Below are 22035 nucleotides of genomic sequence, written 5' to 3'. Positions count from 1 at the left end.
AAGTTGCATACAGAAAGTCTGACTTTCCCCATGTTAGAGAAGTGGGCCCAGAGGTTCCACAATATGCCACAGTGTCTGCTTTGGACTACCACAGATGAAGTCTGAAGAGGAGAGCTTTCCCCAAAGGAGACTACGTCACCTGCAATGTTGAGTCCTAAGCCTATTGAAGATTGATCAATAGAGGCCCATTCTTGAATCCCAGGCCTGGAGCAGATTAAAGTTGTTATCGCAAGTTTCTGGCTATCCTAATAGGTGGATGTCTGGAGTGAAGTCTGTTGTTTATAGCATCAGTAGTAGCTGTATTGATTGGTAGGTGAATATTACTAATTATTTCCTTATGATCTTACATCCCTTCATAGATGTACAGAAATATGACTGAAAACTGGTAACTAGAAAGTGGAGGTAGGTCTTATTGTACCAAATAGGATGACCATAGTGTCATTCAGCTGTGCTTCAATCAGTCTGATACAGACAACTATTTGTCTAGGATAGGATAAGGTCTCCACCTTGGACATGGGGAGACTAGAAGACTTCCAAGGTCTCTTCCAGCCCTCTGATTCTGCGATTCTGAATATTATATCTGATTGTGGAATAACCATTTATTGCAGAAGACAACCAGGGTTAGCTTCGATAGGAAAATCTGATGGATGAATCCAGGAGGACATTTTACTGTTTTATATTCTACTACTCCTTCTCAGCCAATGCCTTTTTAATCATACATCAATTATGTTTCTTCCATATAAACTGTTATTGCATTCTTTACTACAATGCTTGAGCACATACATTGTAGGTCACATGAGACAATGGCCAAAGAGTCCTTTGCTTCATATAGTCAAGGCAAACATTTCAAGGCTAGTTTTTGTTACCCTTGGGATCTGTCACTAAGTCTCAAATGTCTTTTATAATGGAATTTATGAGGTGCTCTAGAAACTTTCTTATCAGGGCATGGAAGGATTGTGGAGCCAGCTGTAATCTTGTTTAGGCTTCTAAAATACACTTTGAGAGATGAGAGATATGAGAGAGAGAGAGAGAGAGAGGGAGAGAGAAAGGGAGAGAGGGAGAAGCAACCTAATATTTTTGATAATGTTTGCTCTGGTCCTTGGAGAAATATTGTCTGGATTTTATTCCTGAAATGTCTTTTGTCCTTTGCTTTTGTCCCTGTTGAAAATCTGTAAGCATGATATAAGACATTGGCACTTTTTTGTGCATGCTTACTTTTCACTGCTAACTATGCATGGCTATTAATCTTGTTCTGATGTAAATGTGAAGTCAAGTGCAGGTTATTGAACTCTTGCTTGGTGATGTTTCATTGGTTTATTGATTCTACATTAAGAATATCAAACCATAGCTAAATACCTACATCCATATACTTTACTTTGCCTTGGAAAACATATATGCACAGACTCCCATCCCATGAATATGTACATATATAAATTTTTATTTAATTGCAGAGGGATTTTGCAAGTTATGTAGCAGCAAATTTCAGGTGATAATGAATGCCACTGATTCTGACAAATATAACTATGCAACACATGGGTTTATAAATATATCCTTCTTTGTGTAATTTCTTGATTTTCTTCCTTTATAAAAGATTGGGCAATGATCAGTTTACCCATCTCTATCCCTCCCTTTCTCCTCTTCCTCCCTCTCTCATGCCTGTGTCACAGATTCTTTTACATACACCCAAGTCAATGGTTTCCAAAATCCAAGAGGACCAATAAAACCACACAGGTCCCTAGGCAACACACAAGCACTCAAACTCTACTACTCACAGCTCACTACTCAACTCTTTCCCATTACTACATCTCCTCTCACTGTTCTTCTGACTACTACTCCTGATAAGCCCAACTGCTGGAGAATAGTTTCTTTTTCTATCTGCTTTAGGCTACTTTATTTCCACAGATAAACACACATCTCCTTCCTATTCTCCCATACACATCAACAACACCACACTCAGCTGCCTCTCTGCTCAGCTTTTACAGCCAAGAGTTGCTATGCTAGCAAAGGAGAGACTTTAAAGGGACATAGTCATTTTGTAGTCAGCCTGTTCTCTCTCACACACTACTACGTTTACCGTGTGCAACTCAAAGGGGCACAAATAATGCTCCCTTCTATTTTTTTTCCATCACCACAATTCTGTAAAAGTGGGTTAGTAACACTGGCTTTTGTAACCCTATAGCCTTTTTTTGGAACTGAATTTTTGTTGTATAAACTTTCTAAACCAGCAGTCATGTAGAAACTAAGGTCTTACAAAATATCAACGGATATTTGTGACTTCTCTCTAAAGAGAACCAAGTCCTCCTGGAGAAGACTTTTTTTTTTATTCACAATATTACATAATGAAAGTTTACATGTGTGAGCTTGTGATGGAAGGAGTTGCCTCTGAAGATTATAGCAGGTATGATGGTGGCATGAGTGGTGAAAACCTTGATCCAGTGTAAAAAGCAAATCTTTTCAGCTTTTCCTGCATTATTTTTATTCAGTATGTCTTGGGTTAGTTTTTATTGTTTTAGTAAGAATGATATATGAACCAATAGATATTGCTGTCTATTGGTTTCTGGAGAATGGGTGACCCAGAATGAATGTTAAGTCAGGTAAGAGTGAATGAGTCCTAAATGTTGAGAGAAATTTTTCCTGGAAAAAATAATCTCCTTATATCTAATGAAATTAACTGCAATTTCAGTTCACAGCATTGGACAATAAAACATAACACAGGATTATTAGGCATTATTCTAACTCAAGATCAAAGTGGCTAATGTGGCATGAGTTCATAAGGTTATCATTTGGCCATTTCTAAGCTCAGTTGACAGAAAAATCTTTGGGTGTAGCAATAACTGAACTTTACAATGTTTGTAACCGCAGGGAAAAATACATTACCAGATTCAAATGACCAGGCTTTAGTTATTCATATCACATTAAAGAAAAATAAGCACTAATGTAATATTCTTCTAGCAATACATGAAACTCACTTTTCAGTTATGATTATAATAGATTTGCCTGGCCAGTACATTCCACTCCTTCCTCAGTTTCATTACTAAGAAATTATGAGTGTTAACATTCTTGCTTTTAAAAACATAGAGAAACGTGAGCGGTGGTGGTAGGGTCATAAATTCTTACAAGCAGATTTAGACAGGAATTTCGTGAAGAGATTCTTCACAGTTGGAAAAACTGATCAAGACTTGAGAAAATGGTTCTGCTTTCATTTAATAGGGTTTGGTGATTCCACAAGCTAGAGCAGCTCAACCCAGCTGGTGCTAGACCATAATTTGTATGATTCAGCCTGATGCAGGATTTTAACATATGTCAGCAGTCAAGGTGGAAATCTTTATTTTTGCCATGAGAACATCCTTGATATCAAACTAATCTTCTTGGGAGAAAGAAGAAAGGCCAGAAGCATAATCAGTTTCTTTACTTACAATGACCGCTGCTAATAGTTGGGAGCTGAATTATACACAGTGCTAGTGGAAAAATTGTGGACCAAGGCAACCAGTATGAGCCTAGGGAGTATAAACATCCTCCCTATGAGAAAAGCTGGACAGTTTGGGACTCCTTTGGAGAAATATGATCTGAGAGAGTCATGACTTGATGCTCAGAATAGCATGGAGAATATGGACAGTAGTTTATGTGCTCCAATCCTTGCCCCATGCCAAGACCAGACATTTTTCAATGCATGGAAACTGGAAAGAGATTTATAACCCAACTATAGAAAGTTTTTCTTCAAAACCTGCATAAACAACCTGTGCAGTTTATAGTAGTTTCACAAGACATGGTTGATGGCCACTCATCTGGACAGCTTTAAAGGAGGTTTGTTTAAATTTATCAAGGAAACAGTTATTAAAAATGATTAGTCTTTATGGCTCAGTGATATATCTAAACTGTTGAGTGTGACGGGTGCAATGGCAGAAGGTTTAACTTTCATGCTGGAGATTATGTGAAAGAGCGGTCTAATAACTTGTGAAACAAAATCCTGGGCATCGATTTAATGTACCAGAGTTGTTCTTATGTTCTCATAAAATGAAAATAAGGGTTTTATATGCTTGAAGCAATAAATGTACATTTTGGAGGATTCTTAAGTGAAATACATGTCTTAACATGCTCTTTGTGCCATTCCTAGCCTAGTTCCAGATCTATGCAGGCAATGTGGCAATAACAACCTACTTTTTTGTTTTAGGAACAGATTAAGCAAAGGTTTCTCAAAAGGATTAGAATGCTAATCCCATTATCAAGCCAGGCCACGGAGTAAATTTACCACAGAATCATCTTCTGAAGTAAATTACTCTCTCTTAATATTATTTTTGGGTGTTCAAGGGATGCCTTTTGTAAGCTTTTTTTCCATTTCAATCTTGGAAACTTTGAAGTTTGGGTTCAAAAGGCATAATAGCAACATACTCAACATATTCAAACAAAGATTTCAAGAGTGTCCAAAATTACAGGGATTTTCTTACAGCTCTTCTGTAAAGTTAGTCGCTCGACTAAAATAGAAAGAGAGCTATGATACTCCCACTATTGTGACATATGCATCCATGTAATCCACAGATACAACAGAACTGTGATGTTTATCTTATCTTGGATTTTGTAACATATTGTAGGACTATAATACTCATTACAGCATGCGCCTCAACATGAGAAATGACTACAGAAATGACTTTTGTTCTGAGAACAGAATAAGTAAGGTGGGGAGAGTTTCTCAAAAGGATTAGAGTGCTAATCCCATTATCAAGCAAGAATGTGGAGAACAGAACCTAATAGAACAGAACGGAATCATCTTCTGAAGCATTTTACCTAATATTACTTTGGGCATTCATGGAATGCCTTTGTAAATTTCTTCCCTGTTTCACTCTTGCAGAGAGATCGATGGGAGAACAGTGAAAGGGGTAAGGACATGGGTAGAATTTCACAGACTGTTAATGACTGCAAAAGAAAGCTTTGATAGCTTTACAAAATATACATCACTGGGATTCCCTACTCCACCCCAAATTACAGAAACATCAGATTCATCCACAATGTTCTTTGAGGCCAAGAGTCTGTGAGGGGGAGCAGGAAAGATCTACATGCAGACTTTGGGCACTTTTCTTATTAAATTCATTTCCAGTTTGAAAGCCAAACAGAGGGAAACCAGTTTCAGGGTCACAAGGAAGCCAACTTCATTGCTGCTTTGATTTAAGCACATGGTAAATAAATAGGTGTACCACTGGAGAACCTACACTTAGTTTTTAGACCCATGTTGGAGGCCAGTCTCCATCAAGTGTGTAGGGTTTGAAAGAAGAATCGGTGTATGGCAGAACAGAATTTTATTTAAATTAATTTAAATTAAAATGTAAAATAAATTACACTAAGAACAGCCAATGTGGTTGTTCCCAAAAATTATTCATTAGTAATAATATTCATTTATTCAATAACAAATACAACCATTTGAATAAATTTAATTCAGGAATGAACATTAAAAAATTAATGTTTGTGACATTAAAAATGATAATTTGGCAGCAACTTTTGAACTGTGTGTGGAAGTTCTACGTTAAACAATTTTTCTACTATTTGTCCCTCTGTACTTCTCACTTACTGTGTACCATAGAGTTTGGAGGTGTTGCCACAGGACTCCCAAATGGGACATCAACTGCACTGCTACAGATTGCTAGAAACATTTTAAAGGCCTTCACTTGAACATCTGATTAAATTAATGTCACAAGCTGTGCAGACTTTGAATGGATTTCCAGTTCTATTCAGTTTAACTGCCTGATCCACTATGGCATATGCCATGTTTATGGCATATGATCTGTTCTTGATCTTTCTTATCATTATCTGGGCATCCAAGTTTATTTATTAATTAATTTTTTTTGTCACTCACCTCACCACAAAGTTATATTATGATACTAAAAAAACTGGCTTTTCTAATCAACAGATTACTAAAACCATCCAATGTGCTAAATATTATATTAGACTGTTTATACGAGTTGTCAAAGAAAATGTTAAAATAATGCCTAAGGAAAGTCTTTAAAACATAATTTCTTTGTTTAGTATAACTTTAAAAAATGATAATCTGTTTTGTAAAAAATGTTTGAAGTTCTTAAATTTACCCCTTGGAGGTTTTTAGAATTACTTTAAGCTCCTAATCACCGCAAATTAAGGCCACTCAGGAGTTGAAATAGTTGTGGAACAACATTTGGGAGATTATACATTTTTATCTGAATTACAGGCATATCAAATGGACTGTGCATAATTGAGACACAAACAGATCATTTTCCAAAATACGTTTATGACAAATTTTTCCAACTGGGACTTAAACAATGCTACAAGTTAATTTTTTTAGAGAGCTGTTATTTTATTTGTTAGTGTAATGTTATTAAGAATTCTGATTATAGTAGTAAAATGTAATACAATTTAAACTCAAGAGAAGAGCAGGGAAAGAAAGAAATAATAAAAGGTGTAAGGTAAAAGAATAAATTGAGAAGAAAGAAGGAAGTAAGAATGTTATACAGAAAGAGAAAAGAGGTATATAAAGAAAAGGCTTACAACCTTCAATACTACAAGCTTCAACACCGATGGAAGGAAGAAAACATCAAAAATAATGTGGGACAGTGAAATGGAGGTCAGCAGGGAACAGCAATGGAGGAGATAGATAGGGGAGGTGAACTGAAGTATTTCTGTAGCCATAAGTTCAGGGCAGTTATCAAGTGCCCAAATTTTGATCACATGACTGAGGGGTTGCTGTGGCTGTAACTTTGGACCCCAGTCATAAGTCTTTGTTCAGTCTTCAGTGCCATTGTAACTTCAAACAGTTACTGAAAGAATGGTCAGAAGTTGAGGAATGTAACTCATTCGAATATTTTCATAGGGCTTAATTTCTTTTCCCTGCTTCTTTGTTGCATTGCAAACAACAAACAGAGTTTTTTGAGGCCTCAATAAGCTTCTTTTTAAAATCCAGTAGAAAAAAATTGGCCAGGTCACTCTCTTGAATTATTATTTGTATTTCTGTTTTGAATGTTAAAATACCAGCCATTTTTTTTTTTTAGAACCAATGAAAATATTCTTTTCCCATTCATTTTCTTGGCCTGTCATCTGTAAGTCTTATTTTTGAGCCCATCTCTTATCTTGTCAGATAAATTTGGTTCTATATCTGTCATTTCTTCATAGTCTATACATAAAAGCAGATACCATTACTGGTGTTGTTGAATTGTTTTTTAAAAATTTATTTATTTTGTCAAACGCTTACAATATGATAGAAATAAGAATAAACATAAGTTTAAATACAAGAAATGGGAACTAATAATTGGGGACAATAGGACAGGGATGGTAGGCACGATTGTGTGCTTATGCACGAATTGTGGCTACTAATTTCTGACTACATTCTTCAAACATCTCTATCAGTATTTTCACTGTTATAATGTTTTGCATTTAATGTTTCTCTATCAGGGTGCAAAGAGAAAATATCTGCTATGAACTCCACATAGGCATTGGGAAAGGCATCCTGTCAGTAAATGCTCAGCTCCGTTCAGTTGCCCCAACTCCATCCCAAATAAGAGGATTAAAGGGTTGTAAAAAGAAAAAAATATTTGCATTTAATAGGTTTGCATTTTTCTCTCTATCTGAAACATAAATATTCCTTCTAAAATTCCATTTTTAAATCACGAAATTCTTTATGTTTGTTGTGTTTCATTTATCCCAACCCTCATTCAATACAAAACTGCTTCCTGATACTTTCCAAACAATATTTACATTTTTGAGTCCCTTGTAAACTGGTTATTTACCTTTCAGAAGATTTTGTTTTTAAAAGGATACTAATTGAAGATAACAGGATTTGGAATCCTGTAAGAAAGCTTATATTGTTCATTAATGCTTTATAAAACCAATGTAAAGGGGTATAAAACCCCTTGGCCAGTCTTTCTTTGGACTGTCACTTTGCAGGTTTTACTGATTTACAGCTTAGTTTATTTAACCTACAACTTTTCTCTCTACACCACACTGAGTTAAATTAGGAATCTCAAGTAATTCTCTTGATTCATGGATTTCTAGGGGTCACCAGAGAAATAGGTTTGATATATAATATTCTAGTGAGCTAGCAGCATACAAAAGAATACATTAAATACTTTTTTTTAAAAAAAAAGGTTCAGCTACAACCCATTTAGTTTCTGCTTGACATGAAAACATTGTGTGGGCTTCCACCTTCCTCATGCTATTTTTATTTTTGCAAATGGTGGAGTGGGTTGGAGGGGTGCTACAGAAACATAATTATTAATATTGCCTGATGGAAACCAACCTTGTAGATTTCTGCTGATAAATAACCCTTTCTAGTAATGCTGCATTTAGCAAGGAATCTGGCTCATATGAAGTGGAGAAAGACATGGCCAGATGCTCTGCATTAACATGAGAATAATATTTAGTATGAACTAGAACTATTAAGCAAGATATATGGAGCTGAGGAGGATGAAAGAGCCAAATCTGGTCTTAAAACAAATCTGAAGCTTAGTGTTATAATAATGATCTCATTTTTTTCCTTTGGCCTTTTTTGTAATGAGCTTTATAAACCAGTTAATGATATTTATGAGTTGTATGGCCTCGTTGCAGAACCTTCATATCATCAGGCAGGCCAGAGGTCTAATTTGAATGTTGTCTACCCTTTATAAAAGACATTCACAAAGTGTTGCTTTCACTCTTATCACACTTCCTGTTCACTTTTTGACACACTTCTAAGCATTTTATCCTCCTCTCCTCTTGTCATGTTTTACTCCAATTTCATTGAAGTCAAACTTAGATTTATTTCTTCTCCAGAATTGTTTCCATCAGCATCCCATTATTGTATCAAAGGAAGAAATGAGATATGCAAACCATTCCATCAATTTACCTAGGAGTATCTTCCATGTGGTTCTTTCTCTATAGAAGTGCCATCTATTGAAATCATCCTGTCTGGCCACTGTAATGTTTTGCTTTTTTAAAAAAGAGTCTTGGATTCACAAGACAAATGTCAGGGAAAACATAGCTTAAACTCTTGTTGTATAAAGCTTAAACTGTTATAGCCACAAAACATCACAGTTTTCCATTTTGTATATTTTCTCCACTGCTTTCCAAATTCCCGTTTTTCTTCTTTCTATGTTGCAGCATCTCTTGGATCTTAGAGCATACCCCACATTTCTTCCTGGGTTAGATAGAAACAAACAAACAACAATAAAAGTAACTTTTCAAACATTAGGAAATATTACAATTCCAAAGACAAAATATACAAACCTACACAGAAGCCTATACCTATTACCTTATAAGTACATTGTGATGTCTGGAAAGTCTTCTAATACGTATGACACTACCAACTTTCAAGTTGGCATCCCATAAATGAAATTCATCTCAAGAATTCTGTTTTCTTCTGTCTGGACTCAAGGATTCAATATCCTGAAATGCAGGAATCACTACTTCAGAAATTTGAAATATTACCTCACTGCATTCCAACTGAAATGGAAGGTTTCTAAGAGAATTGATGTTTCAAACAAAAACATCATTATCTTTAGAGTTAACCCATTCAAAGGAAGGCATAGAAATGTTCCAGAGAATAACACAGTGAACATTCTTGTGTGCTGATTGAAACTTATCAACAGATAGATTGTTAGTAACCCATCCGGTATCCAATGGTGTTTATTTTTTAACACTACATTCTAAACTCTGATAGTTATAAAGCAAAATGTTTCTGGTTAGTGCATGAGTGGGAGCTATAATAGGTCATCCCATGTAGGTTGACTTCTGTTCTGTTCTGTGAGAAAGGAAGATGTGAATGGCAAAATAAAGTCAGAAATGTATACTTCTATCCTTTTTTTCCTGCCAAGCTGTTTTTGATGGTTGGCTGTTTTGTAAAGGTGGAGAATGAAGAGTCCAAAGTACTCCTATTCTTGTCAGTAGTTTGTCTCCAAGGTCAATAAAGATTAAAATTTGCTTTACTGCAAGTAAAGGAATGTTGAAATAATCTTGCTGAAGAAATGGATGAGCTGTTAAGGGAGAGAAATGACAATACAGTCCCCGGAAAAGCAGAATGCATCAGAATGTCAAGATAACCCCACCTTGATTTTATTATGTATAAGATGGAACAGAGAGTAATTTTGTTGTTCAAAATTCTATTACTACATACAGCAGTACAACACAACACCTATAATCCACACAGTGATCTTCTTTCTGATTTGACCTACATTGATGGCCTCACGCCATGAGAACAAGGATACTAAGAACACGTTGATCCCCACACCTATTTGCCATTTCTCCACATCTTATGGACTAGCAATTTATATGGGATGTTGATGGAAGCAAAGTGTGAGAAGTAAATTCTGAAAACTGAATTTTCAAGTAGGTTTAGGAAATGTTACAAAAAGAACGTTATCTGTTTCTGATTATGTTAGGTAAGGGACAATATTTACATGAATAAAGATTCAAAACAGACAAAGTAAAAAGTCTCATGCTGCATTATTATAGAATTTCAGCTTAAGATGGTCAAATGCTTAGTGACTAATAGCTAATGTAAATGTAATTAGTTTAAGTAGTAACTGATTATATTTTAGCAAGGGATCATTTGGGTTATGGAAATAATTGAGAAAGAGAAGAAGGTGTAAGGCACAGCCAGCACTGTCTGAATGAAAAGCTAATGTCTTGATCTACAACAGCTGATAAAAATCACCAAATGGATTGTCATAATATAGCGTGGCTTTTGAAGAGGTCATGGAAATTTCATTTTTTTATAGCTTGTATAGTCTTACAAGGGGATTCTATAGGATAAAAACTAGAAATATTTTTGTAGATTTCTGTGGTTAAGTCATGTTTATCTAGAAAAATCTAAAGATATTCAAATACTGGTGTATTCAAGAACATGTGCCATTAATTTCTCAACCCGTTCCTTTGTATTTTTTGTGAGTCCTTTGTATATTGTGTGTGTATGTGTGTGAGAGAGTGAGAGATGTAGGAGAAAAGAATAAGATCAGATAAAAAACAGAAATACTGTCTGGTTGCTACACAAATGCCAGTTCTGCACTGGATGATTGCCGCCAAGAAAGTAAGCCAGGTCTCTTATTTTTTTAAAAAATGTTTTCTTAAAATGCTGACTCCAAAAATCTTGATTTTACCTGGAACAGTCATGGTATAATTTAGGCTGAAAGTATATACCATCCTCCCTCAATTGGTACGGACAAAAGTGGTCTTCTTTCTGTAGTTTGGTATGGCATCTAGACATAGTGTGAATTCCTTTAGTTGTCCAGGTGGATCAATAGGGGAACCTATTGCCAGAGCAATATTCTTAATAGCTCTGTCACTGAGGGGGAAAAAAAACAGGCCTTTCCATCTCAGAGTTACAGAGGTGGAACTCTGTGCTTTGAACATCTTTGGCATCTGATTCCAAGGTGTCAAAACAAAATCTCATTGGCAAATAGTCCACTTTGAAATTTCATTTCATTTCTTTTTAAAGAATAGTCTCAAAAGTATGCATACAAAAATACACACACCAGATATGATATGTTATTTTTAAAAAAAATCTAATTCACTGTTTTTGCATCAGTGTGGGTTGTTGTCACTCTTGTACACTGTTTATAGTCCTGTGTAACTGACACAGCACACACATATATATGTCAAAAATAAATAGATACAGATTCTTATTAATCTGTTTGTGGTGATGTAGATCAGATTCAGTTTCACAAGCTGAGGGAGAACTAAAGATACTGTGGCCTCTAGATGGCAACTTTCTTATTGCTGCCATCCAATCCAGGAAGTACTGGACAGATTAAAAAATTATTTAGAACAAGCATAATACATTTGATATTCATAGCTATCGATCAACAAATATTAGGGCTCCTACAAGGACGTTTCTGTAATAATAATGTAGTTACAATAATGTAACTTCTTGCCTCATGACAGAATAAATATTGGAGAAGCCAAATGATATATTATTGCTTTCTTGAAATTTCTAAATGGGAACTGAGCCAGAATTGTCACTGTAAGTAATTGGGGTATGAAGGCTGATCATAATGTAACTTTAAACTGTACAACTTTTGCTTATTAAGCATATTAGGAGTTCAACCAACTTTTGATTTTGAAAAATACATTCTTATCACCATAAATATGCTTGGCTAAACTGCTGTATCTGCTTAGGTGATACAGAACATGATATTTTCCTTTCTTTCAAACCTGGAATCACAGAAGCAGAGTTTTGAATGCTTTCTCAGTCATTTCTAGTTTGCAGGTCTTTATTGTGTTGTATAAATGTCCTGATTTCCTTTGTACAGGTCTCAAACACTAAGACATCTTAGAACAGATCTGCTCAGTGTGCCTTGATGTTTTATTCACACACAACTGGGTTGTAATGTGAATTGCATAACATGGAAAACATCTGACTCTACAAATTGATTGTGCAATTGGCAACATCACTGTACAGACAAGCACCAGTGAGTTAGAGGGAGGAAAAATACAGAGGTTTCCATTGCAAATATTGTATAGGACTCCTGGTTCATTTGGATATCATTTGGATACTGCTAACTGAATTAGTCTGTGGAACATAAATCCTATTTTTCCATCTGTTCTGGTTTACTGTGCAGCATGAATATATTCTGTATATATGCGTGTATAATCTCCTGTCAGCATGAAACATTTTTCATGTACATAGCCAATTTTTGGTGGGTGATCCGCTCTTTGAACCTTTATGGACTTAAAAAAACAAGTTGACAGGAAAGAGTTTATCTTCTTTTGCCTCTCTTCTCCTCCCTGTTTTTCCTTTCCTTTTCTTTTTCTTTCTTGAAATGTGTGCTATTGTTATTGGAGTGCAACGCATCCTTTTTGCTATAATTATTGTGATGGGTTTGTGCTTTTCGCTAAAAACAATGAAATGAAGTGAAATAGCAGGTGCTTGCTTACAGAAACAGTATTTTGATTTACTCAATGCAATGAAAACACATCTTGTACAAACTAAAACTAAACTATAGAGGAAAGTCCTGTCTGATTTTTTAAAAAAAATCTTAGTGTTTTATGACCAAGACTGACCTACATGGTTTGATGAGCTGTTGGTAATGATGTTTATGCCTTGCCTAGATTTTTCAAGGAGAACATGGCATTTAGGAGCTCAGCCCCAGCTGAAGGTCAGTGAGATTTAGATGCCAGCTGTTGTAATTGTGGAGGGCTCCCTAAGGAGCCTTGCCTAAAGGATGTGTGTCACGTTGGCTTCTCTTTATTACTAATCTCTGGCATTGTTTCCATGACCATATATTGATGTAATCTCCCCATGAAACAAGATCTCAAGAACTATAACATATTTAGGATTGTAGAGCTAGATACAAGGAAACTGAGGAAGGACAATACCTTTGGATGACAACAGAGAGCAGATACTGTAAGCTGAATTAGAAGAATTTCTAGTTTTGAAATGGGGAACTTAGGGTGACCTTCAGCTCAAGAACAGATAAGAGTGACTGAAGGCAGGTCATCCTAACTCTAACCTTGCTTGAGAATTGTCCTGAAAACAAATGGATAAGTCATAAAGCTTTCGAAACTGATGTATACTGGTGATATATTTCAACATCTGTTGTCCAGCTACTTTGAAGGCAATAAAAGGGGAGGGGTACTTCAAATTGTAGTTCAGCCACATGTGGAGCATCACAGTTTATTAACTTTCTTGGAAGGGGAATATTATTCAGGGATTTATATGCTTAAGTTATGTTAGACAGTGGTTAAATGGAGTGGCTCTGATTTCTTTTATATTGAACTAATCTAAGCTCAAACTTGTTTGAATTCTGTTATTTTCCCCCCTGATATTATATTGCATTTTTGAACATGGCTGTGGAGAAGTAAGCCTGCCTTTAGGTTCAAGGCATGGTATTATATTGCAGCCTTAATATATTAGCCTAGCATTACAGGATGGAAAATACAAGGAATAAATATGGACTATTAACTCTCTTTTTTTGTAGTCCTTAGGATCCTCCCCTATCCCATTATGCATCAGTTGCAGGACTGTTGAACGCTGGTGACATCAATTTCTCCATTTTGAAATGGAAGATAGATGATAGATAGATAGATAGATAGATAGATAGATAGATAGATAGATAGAGTGAGAGAGAGAGAGAGAGATGATCAGTGGTGGGATTCCAGTTCTATGAGAACATGATTCATGCACATGTGCCTAATGTGTGTTTTGTGCACACACAGCATTCAAAAACCACTAATTTTAAGCTTCAAAATTTACCTTCTATTCAGCACTGGTGAGTAAAACAGCTGAGGCACAGCAATCTGCTCTGCCGACAGCATCCCACCCATAGGGTTAGCTTCTAACACAGGGTACTTATAAATGACCCCATTTCTAGCCCCCTCCAAACCCTGCAAAGTCTTTTGAATTAAATTATGTGGTTGTCTTGAATTCTGCCACCTTGGAACATAGAAACCCAGAAGAGATTACCACGAGTCAATCATGCTTTCTTGTTTAACCAACAGAAAAGTGCCCTCATCATCATTTTGCTTTTGTTCTGTTCCCAGAATTACAACAGTTCTTGGAATAACATAAATTACTTGCCCCCACTTCACATAGAACGAGAAAGGGGAAAAATAAAATGCTTGCATCCTCTTGTTTTCAGTGTAGAGGAAAAGGTGTTCATTTCTCTGAATGATGATGTTATCCATTCAGTTGCATCCATCTCTTGGCAATTCTATGGGTCAAGTCTCTCCACCTCTTCTAATCTGGTACTACTTCTTTGAATTTCTCTGAGCATTGTCCAAAATATTTGAACAGTAGGTATGAGAGGAAATCTGTTTCACTCTTAAGTCTTCATTTTTTGTGTATATAAATTCTGAAAGTAGTAAAGATCCCAAGATACCCTCATTAATAGCCAGATACTAGTTCAGCTATACTTCTAGGCTGCATGTAGAAAAATGCATGTGTTTGCTCAGTGAATGAGTAACTGCTCATTTTTGCCCAGAGATAGATGCAGAGTGTGGCCCTGATGCTGACCTTAGGGAAGCAACATTATTCCATTCCATTCCTAATGGAAAATCCTGGCTCTTGCTTGGGGTATAATGTGATCCTGTCCACCTTGCTTTAGCACCTTACTGATTGGATACCTCAATGTTCCTAAAAAGCATTAGTTGGTGGCTGTGACTATTTCTTGACTTTTCCCATAAAACTGTCAACTATGAGCCCGGGTTTTAAGATTGGTCTTTTGTCATCTCTATATTTGATCAGATAGATATCAGATGGATGTCACAGTGACACTTTGAGAACAAGTTTGATGAGATTATGAGAAATTTCCTTGATGACCAGTCAGTGTATTTTAAGCTATTTTATGTCTTTTGAAAACTATTTTATGAATACAAAATCATTGGTCATGTCATGTGTTGACAGGATTGAATCTGTACCAGCTGCATTTTTGTGATACCTCCCTGGTTGAAGAATAACTGTGCTTGAAACTGTTGACAAGAATAGTTTCTAGTTCAGTTTTGATGTGATTTTTTAAAAATAGCAATAGCAATAGCAATAGCCAGGGGTGGGATTCTTCCATGAACTGGTTCTATAGAACTGTTGTTATGATTCTGTGCAGTTCAGAGAACTGGTAAATCGTGCCCCTGGCTGGCCTCGCCCCTCTCTGCCTGCCCCTCCCCTCCTCACCCAGTCAGTCCTTATCGCACATGCACAACATTGTGCACATGCCAGACATTGCTAACTGCATTCTTCCCCGCCCAGTCACTCCTTAAGGTATTTCTTTCCCCCACTCCTGACGATCAGCTGTTCCTATGATCAACTGTGTTGCTTACTTACTGCTTCACCTAGGACGCTTCCCTGAGGCCCAGGAAGGCAAAAAATGGAAGGGGGTGCCCCCGTCTCCCTTCCATTTTTTGCCTTCCTGGGCCCCAGGGAGGCTTCCTTGAGGCCCAGAAGGCACCAAAATGGAGTGCAGGGGAGTGCGTGCCCCCCATATGGAAAGCAAAAATGGGAGCAAAAATGCCTCTCCAGGGGGCTTCCCTGAGGCTCAGAAGGCCCCAAATTGGAGCCTGAGGGTGCTGTGCACCCTCTCCAGGTTCTGTTTTTTTCCTTCCTGAGCCCCAGGGAAGTCTTCCGGGAGCAAAAATGCCCTGAGCGCAAAACATACTCACCGAACTGATAGTAACACCGGTTGAATCCCTCCACTGGTTCAATATCTCCCCATCTCTCAGTTCTCACTTACCATCCATATCAAGACACATTTACCAATAAAATGTGCTCTTTTATAATTGCCATTTTTTCTGTTGTACACAGGGAAATGGTAGATAGCACAAAAATTAGAATGACGCTGCCATGTTTTAGGAGGAATGGTGGGGAAAGTAGGAGAGCAATGGACAAATTAGAAACTAAACATTATTTCTAACCTGAAGTAGCCTGCAGACCTATTTGCTCAAGAATCTGATTGTAATGAGCTACAATGGAGTGAAAAGCTTTATTCTGTCACATTCAGGTGGTGGTAATGGTGGTCACATTGTTTGCCTAATACCACATAGTATCCTTTGGATTAATCTTTCTCTGTCTCCAGCACTGCATAATATCAGCCACATCAAAGAGCACAAAATATCTGTGTTGTATTACAGTTCAATCCATTTATATGTCAATGTTTGTCTGTGATATGTAGAACATGGAACTTGTCCTTCCCCCATACTATTTTAAAGGACTTAGCACTCTTTTCCTTTCAGTAATCTTATGGGCCTTTGCTATTTGCCACAGTTTGACTAATAAAACAAAATATTCAGACTCACATTTTTACAAGCTTTGAAAAGAACTCCAGACTCCACTGGCTTTTAAAATCTCTCTCTCCTCCCCTCCCCCAAAGCTCTGCAGCAGTAGATAATATGGGAATGTGTGGCATTCTTATATTCTTGAAAAGACTTTGATATGATTCAAGAGTATTTACTGTTGGGTTTTGTAAAGAGTCATTCATGACAAGTAATGATAGGAGATGCCTATCTGGGAATCATGTTTGCATTTATATAGTCACATATGCTGATATATTTCATCCTGGAGAAAGTCTATGTATGAGGCTGAATTGAATTATTGATGCATAATCGATCAATCAACTCTTATATTGATTGTTCATTGCCATTGTTTCAGTCTAAATTTTGATAATCTTGAGATAAAACTGAATAGATTGCGATTAAAGGCAGATGAAATCGAGACGCAGTTGACAAGGAGAAAGATGGATCTAGGATGGAGATTAAAATTTGTTCTGAATGTGGTTCCACTCTCCCAGGAAGTGCAAGTCCGTTGTCTAGAGGTGTTCCTCTAGAAGTGTTGAACCCTACTGTCACTGGGTTTCATATGCAAATGCAAAGAGCATGTTTGCATAACTACAGTATCTCAACTGTGATCCCTCTAAGAAATTTGGATCTAGAAATTTGGATCTAGATCCTTGATAATGTGTTTTGATTGCTGTAATATGCTTTTATTACTTTATTACTTGTTAAATTTTCTTTAAAGTCCCTGTATCCTCTGAAATAAGGGAATAAGTATTTCCTTTATGTTGCAGTAATTAATGGCTGTTCTGATATTCTATCTCAGAGAGGTGTAACTGTGGCCTTGAAGTATGGTACTATCTATCCCGTACATATTCTAAAAATTGCTGCCTAACTGCTAATGAAAGGTTATTGAGGAGCTCTCTAAGGAGAGCTGCTAACTGGAGTAAGGATGTTTTCAGAACAAAATCACATCCAATTTCAGTCAAACTCTCTTAGAAAACTAATAAGTAGTTAGGGATATATATTTTCAGAAACTGATAGTACTTTTCAGATCATCGTATATCCTAAGTTTGGATATAAAAATCCATTCCCAGTAGTTACTTGTCTTGGCAAATTGGAAGGAGTTTGATATTAACTAGCTTTTTCCCTAGCCTGTTTAAGATGCTATATTTAGATATATTCTGGTGAAAGCAAGAAAAGGATTTCCTTGATTTTTGAGCTCTCCATAAAATAGGTAAGAGTTGGATACAGTGGAATATAATATTTAGTAATGTAATTCTTATGCTGGAACTTGTCAGAAGATGACTCAATGGTTATTTATGTTGGAAAAGTCTTTTTAAAAATCCTGTTAATATTGTATGTTTGGGTTATAACATTGGAAAGACAAATTTAGGCCAAGGAGTCCAAACCTTAGCTCACAGCAGGAATTCGAACCAAAAAAAAAATCTCAATGGAGATATTAGAAGCTATTGTAGGAGATGCCCAGACTGAGCCTGAGGGAGGGGTGAAACTCATCATCAGCCATGAGTCCCTGTGTGCCCACAAGATATTCAAGTCCAGCCCCCCTTGAATGCCTTCTTAATTCCCGCTCATTTCCCTTGACCGCTAGTAGGTCAGGTTCTTGTAGAGAGCTTAAACTGCAATAAACATTTATACTAATTTGAACTGCCTGCATCTCCTGATTTCTCTGGTGTTTGACAGCTGTTAGGCTGCTGCTTGAAAATATTTTATGCCTGATACTTATTGAATAATAAAATCAGGAACACCATTAATGATAGTTTAGATTTTTTTGTCATTGGCAGTAAGAACAACACTCTTTATTTTGCTCATTTTATTTCATCTTCATTGTATAACTTCTGTTTGATTTGTATTTGCTTTTATTTTTGGTCCATGGACTTACAATAAATGAACATGATGATTAGACCAAAATTTAACTGCAAAAACAATCAGGAAACCCTTTTAAGAACATGGAAAAATATGTTACAAAGTAACCATCATCACAAAATTCCACACCATTTTTTTACATTTAATTATTTCCATATATCCTATTCTTTTCCAGCTCTTGACCAAACGGTAGTCACATTATTTCAGATGTTGAAATGAAATTAGCCACTTGCTGCTACTTCTATAAATAACTTCACGGGACAATTTCCTAAAATAATATATGAAAGTGAAGCTGGCATAGAAAGAACTTGACTCGTGGATTATGTGACAGTTTTGTAAGTTGAACTATTTAACCAAATGTATTTAATTTCAGTAGATGAAAAGCTATTTTAGTATATCTGGGGAAAACAGCAGATGGAGAAGCGATGTTAAACACGGGTGGCAGCTCATAAAAAATCTTTCCTTTTGTGAGGTTGAACTTTCTAGACAGTGCCTGCCAGCTCATATTTTCATTTCTCAATAAAAATGCCTATTGAGTAAAACGTAATTCTTACTGCTTTTCACTCTTAAAACAGGAAATAATATGCCAATTTAAATTTAATCACAATTTATATTACATGTGCATATTTTAAACAACAGTCGAAGATGGAGAGTTTGGTAGCAATAATATTTATGAATTACACTTTTAGTTAGCAAAGGAAAATGTGTGACCTCTTACATTTTGTTTGACATTTGAATTTGGTGTCCAGCATGGGTGACACGAGTGATGGATGCTTATTAACCAACTGTATAAACAGGAAATGCTTCTAAGCTGTCCATTTATTAACACAGTATGTATTATTATTTGAAAATTTAAGTTTGCTTTATCTTTCTCCAATGGCTACATTTAAGCTGGAAGGGAGGGCAGGTTCCAGGTCTAACATTTTTGTCACTCCAGATACCCTCTGCTATATTAACATCAAAGGAAATGTTTGAAAATAGAAACTATTCCACCTTAATAAAGATATATGGAGTTGGTGAATGTGTGCATGTGTGCTTGACTTGCATGTGTATGGCCAGACAACCAACGTTTCTGTGGTTTGACAGAAATCACAGTTCTGACTAGATCAGAACTTGGTTTGAAATTGAAAGATCATTGATCAAAACCAGGAGGTGAAAAAAAGAGAGAAATTCTCTTGCAAATCCATGAACACTTTTGAAGATAGGGGGAGTTTTGTGCACTGGGGAAAAAAAATCCACGAACATTGCTTGCTTAGTTAAACACATTAGGGTGAAACTAAAGTGACAACCACATAACTGTTTTTCTACTGGACTACTGAGGCAGAGCCTGCAGTTGATGTGCAACTGAGTTAGTTTCTGTATCTTTCTTCAACACTTGCATTCATAATCCCATCTCAGGGAGATGTGGGGGCTTCTCAATTAAAAAACAACTGGAGAATTCCTGGAATTGGTCCACAGAGGTAACTTACAATTCTGAAAGGGACATGGGTCAAAGAATGTTCATTTAAGGTTCCTTCACCTATAATTATAACTAGATTAGGAAACTAGACAGGATCACCAACATTCTGATAGACAATTGCAATAATTCATTAAAATGTTCCAAAAAATGAAAAAAAGAAAAGAAATAGAATTTTTATCTTTAAAACACACCCAAACACATTGGAAACCAGATCTAATGTTTCAAACACTAGATTTAGAACTGGCAATATATTTTAGGGAAGATTTTATGACTTGCATAGTTCTTTCTTAAATAACTTCTCCTGCATCGAGAATTGACTTTTTGCTCTGTAAGCAACCAAAATTCAGTTAATAGGAAGGTTAGAAACCTGGAAATGGAAAAACGGTGGGTTCTAAAAAAGTATTGTCTTTCAGTGGATGAAAAAGTAGTATCTTTATTGCTTGTGGTCAAAGGTTAAATTTAAGTTACATCAAATTGAAAAAACATGCTTCCAGTGAGGTTAGATTCTCAGGCTCAGAATGATTTAAACTATAATGAAAGCAAACACTGAAAGAGAGAAATAATCCCATTAAAAATGAACTATTCACTTTAACCTCAAATATTTGGAAACTAAAATAAAGTAACCATATTACAAAAGGATGAAGCCCAAATAATAAAGAAACCTGGAACTGGGTATTCACTTCCAGGCCAATCAAAACAAAAAAGGCTTAACACAATCCTATTTTTATAAAGTAATTTTCAGTTAAAGACCACACTATTCCATGAGCTGCTACTGTTTTTAGTCAGTAAAGAATCAGTAATATTCTTCTATTTTTTATAAACCTAAATTCAATTGACATATTTGTAAATGTTCAAATTGGAATTTGCCCACTGAAGTCTCAGGTTTTATACTGTATGTAGAAGTTTCTCATTGAAAGGAAGCAACCTGAATTTTAAAATTCATATTAAACTTTCTCAGATTAATGCATTTTGATACAATAATGGAATAGGAGTCTGGGGTTGGGTTTTTTTTAATGAAGTTATTTACTAGATTGAGATAATCAGTTCAGAGAAAAGTTTAGTGTGTCTCAAAAGTTCCTGAATGATTGAAATGTCCCTTGGTGTTTTAATCTACTAAAATGTTGGGGGGGGGGGTTATTTTGTAGATCTTTATATACTACAGAAAGTGATTCAGCAACTTTAAAATAATGACAATGGTCATTGTTTTATTCATTAGAATGTTAATACTATCGATGTCTCAGTGGTTTAAATTGGGGAGTGTCAGTTTGATGTATTGTTTCAGATGCCAGGAGATTGTAATTTTTAATCCTTCCTTAGATACAGAAACTGGTTGGGTAACTTTAGGTTAGAACAATCTCTAAACCCAATCCACCTCACACAGTTGTTATTGTGGAGAAAATAAGAGGAGGAGCATTATAGGCTGTCTTGAGTTGTATAAAATAAAGGCGGGATATAAAGCTAATAAATTAATAGATACACACATAGAGAATTATACAGAACATTAAAATCAGAAGTCAAATTACTGTACAGCATGTTAAAAGAGATGGCTTTTAAATACTTTGAAGAAAGCAAGGAAGGAGGTTGGATGCTTCATTGTAGCAAACAGAGACCCTGGATGGTTGCAGCGAAAGTTCAACCACAGTTGCTGCAAGAAAAGCCTTCAAGAACTGAAGAAAAGAATGTGTCAATTCAGAAAATGTGTATTTGTACAAGGCAGAGTATCACATCACTAAGGTAATACAGCCTGGCTGTTTTTAGAACTGGGTCTTTTCACAGTACTTTACAGACAGGTGTTTTTAAAGATAACAATCAGGGATTTGTGCAAGTAAACTCTCCACAGCAGGGGTGTCAAACTCGCATCATTATGGTGTCATCACATGATGTATTGGAACTTCCCCCCCTTCCCTAAATTGGGCGTGGGCATTTGTGATGCATTTGGTCCACAGGCTACAAGTTTCACAGCCCTGCTCTACAGCATATAATCTCTACACATGCGATTGAGA

This window comes from Pseudonaja textilis, chromosome 2, assembly GCF_049901715.1.
Source record: "Pseudonaja textilis isolate UNSWEBS1 chromosome 2, rPseTex1.2, whole genome shotgun sequence".
NCBI classification, from domain to species: Eukaryota; Metazoa; Chordata; class Lepidosauria; order Squamata; family Elapidae; genus Pseudonaja; species Pseudonaja textilis.
The sequence above is the reverse complement of the archived record's forward strand: the minus strand, read 5'-3'. Positions refer to the sequence as shown.